The sequence below is a fragment of the Polyodon spathula genome, unplaced genomic scaffold (genome assembly GCF_017654505.1).
Source record: "Polyodon spathula isolate WHYD16114869_AA unplaced genomic scaffold, ASM1765450v1 scaffolds_1210, whole genome shotgun sequence".
NCBI lineage: Eukaryota > Metazoa > Chordata > Actinopteri > Acipenseriformes > Polyodontidae > Polyodon > Polyodon spathula.
Window position 1 is genome coordinate 8,020 of NW_024472693.1, and position 3,276 is coordinate 11,295.

General features: G+C 39.4%; 1 pseudogene; it reads right to left on the reverse strand.

Moving 5' to 3' along the window:
- Positions 1-310: 310 nt before the first annotated feature.
- LOC121309331 lies at positions 311-2,278 on the reverse strand (annotated as a pseudogene).
- Positions 2,279-3,276: the final 998 nt, after the last annotated feature.

Genomic DNA, 3,276 nt, shown 5'->3' on the forward strand with positions numbered 1-3,276 from the left:
TCCCAGCATTAAAGTCCAGATACACTCCTATTCTGGAGGAGTGTGGGGCAGTCATTGCAGTTCTCTTGTTATTGTGCCAGGCAGAGTAACTGGAACCAGAGCAGTATAAACTCCAGGACTTGTCAATGTTTCCAAGGCCACAGGAAATGCCCCATCCTTTCCTGCTGATTCCTTTATATGCAACTCCTATAAAAGCCGTCACACTCCACTCAATCTCCCAGTAACAGCTAGTCCCAGACAAACACTCTCTGCAAAGCACTTGGGCCAGTCTGTCAAATCTCTTTGGGTGATCAGGACATCGCTGGATCTCTCTCCTCCATGTTACCTTTCTGTTCCCTTCAGACAGGTAGAGCTCTCTATGTGCTGTGTTAGGATCCAGTGTGAGCTGACAGGAATCTGATTGAAGAGAAGAGGATGAAGAGAGACAGTCATAAGGTCATACATTTAACTTACACAGAACCAACACAAAGATAGATAGATAGGTGAGAATTAACTATAACAAAATAATGCAGCAGGTTATTTTTACAATTCCCATTTGACATCAGGCTACATCTAAGGAAAACAGAAGAGGCATTTAGTTACAAAGATACATAAGGGAGTAATAGGATTATTTGTAGGTTAATTAAAACTTGTTCAATAATCAATGAACAAAGTAATGATGCTATCCAACAAGTGTTGAGACAGATTCATGATTTTTCCCCAGTCAGACCCCTTGCTAGAAGGATTATATATTAGAGATTCCAAGATATTTAGGGACCTAAAAGTTCTGAATGGGGTAAGCTGGGTAAGAAATGCCCCACCACGAGTCATTCTCCGTGTATTCATCTGTCCAAATATTTATTGGAGAGGAGTGTATATTAATGTGTTCACAGTTACTAAATAAATAATTACAATTGCTCCCCTCAAGCTCCACTCCACTGCTTGAAGAGATTCTGGGATCAATAAGTTACTAACAACCAAACAAGCAAGATGGGCCAATGGCCTCCTCTCGTTTGTAAACTTTCTTATGTGCTACATTACCTATGCTTATGACAGGTAAACCAGACAACTGAAGCTGCTTCCTCTCTAAAGTATATTCTATTTCAGATTTATTTTGGCCACATGGTTTTGTTTATTTGTTAAAATTAGGAATCAGGGTTTGTTTGTTACACAATACACAGTTTAACCAATGACATGTTTCTAAGATAAACATAAACAATATAACATATTCTTAAAAAACATGACAAATAAAATTGCAAGGTCCATGAAAAAAAAGAAATTACCAAATAAATTACAAATACATATAACCCTAGTCCGTAATACAGGGGTGGCCAACCCTGGTCCTGGAGAGCCACAGTCCACCAAGTTATATAAGTAACCCTTAATCATCCATTTCTAAAGACTTGGAGCATTGTCATGTTGACTACTTAAGCAGCTGTTTTTCAATTTAAGTAGTAGTTTGTTCAGTTAAGTAATTGAGAGATAATTACTACAAAAACCTAAACACCATTCAGCTCTCCTGGACCAGAGCTGACCACTCCTGAGTTCATTGAACAAATGAACTTGATAAATTGATCAACAATTTACATTCTTCAGAAACAGATGATTTAAGGGTTACCTATAAAACCTGCTGGATTGTGGCTCTCCAGGACTACCCCTGCCATAATAGCTGAGGCAATAAAATAGGTATCAATAAAATATTAAAATCTTTTTAAACATTTTAAAACAGACACATTAATTATTCATGGGGACTCTTATCTGGTAGGATAGCTACAAAGAAATGGTTCAAACCCTTACCTGCTTCACAGTCCTTTCTGCCTCAGCTGAGACTGTATCGTGGCTCTTATGTTCCTTGTCTTCACACAGCCAGCAAATACACGTCTGATCAGTTCTACGAAGACCTTCAAAACTCTTTGGTGTTCAACACTTCTGCTCCAGATTTCCAATTGCATTGACCAGTTTGTGCCTCTTTAAGGTTGTAACTTCACTGTAAGACTTATAAGACTTAACATGTGTTTCACAGTAAGAGGCCAGGCACGTCAAACAGGATTTCACAGCTTTGAACTTTCTTCCAGTGCAGAAATCACACGGCACATCACCAGGTCCAGCATAACTTTGAGCAGGAGGAGGATTGAGTCTTCTCTTCTTGAATTCTCCAACAACTTCAACCAGAATTGTGTTTCTGTGACTGGGCCCTTCAATATCTCCAGACACACTGAACAGCTAAACTGGTCCTCTTCTACAAGAATATTCGCTTCTGCCATTTTTGCTGCAGAGAGACTGACAGTTTTACAACAAAGGAAGCTTAACTGCTTCTCATTTCCTGGAATGGTGTTTAGCTCTAAGAGGCAGGGTTTTGGACTGAGGACAATTTTAGAAAAGCAGGCTGAGCAGAGAAGGGCAGAGAGGAGAGAATTGGGAGTGGGACTGTCACAGTAACCCTTCCACACCTATCCCTCTTTTTTCCATTACACCTCTCATTTATGAATGAAAGATTGATTCAACACCGCATATTATATAATGCTGTTTCTAAATCCCCCCCCACAAATATTTATATTATATTACTATTAAAAGATTTGCAAAAGAGACTGAACTTCTCTCTCCCTAATTCACTAAGAGAAAGGGTGCTCCCTCCAGTCCAGGGCAGGCTTGAGGCATGAAGACTGAACTGCGCCCTTCCTTCCTCACCCCCTTAGGAGAAAGATTGCTCCCTCCATATTATTATTAATAATAATAATAACAACAATGTCGTTTAGCAGACGCTTTTATCCACAGCAATAGAGAGACAAGTTGTGAACTAAGGCATCACAAACTGCTGCTGCAGAGTCACTTGCAGTAGGACCTCGGTTTTACATGTCATCCGAAGGAAGCAGCACATTGAGGTTAAGTGACTTAATCAGGGTTACACACAGTAAATCAGTGGCTAAGCAGGGATTAGAACCGGAGACCTCTGGTATCAAGCCCTTTTCCTTTAATCACTAGACCACAAAGCCCCCTTATAGCATTTGGTGATGATTTTTAGAAATTAAAAGAACATTTGTGTAAACTCTATGGAGTTCAAGAAGTTACCCTGCCAACGCTTAAAAAAAACATAAATGCATTCTAATAGATATAGATGGGAAAGTCAAGATGGTACAATTATACACAGTGACTGACGTGGACATAGGAGGAGAAAGGCACTTTCTTTAACACAAGCTAAGTGTTGCCCGAGTGTTTGTTTTTGACACATGTTTACTATAGTGTTGATTTAAGTGATTTAATTGTTTCATACAGCACAGACTCAAGGCAGATGGTTAT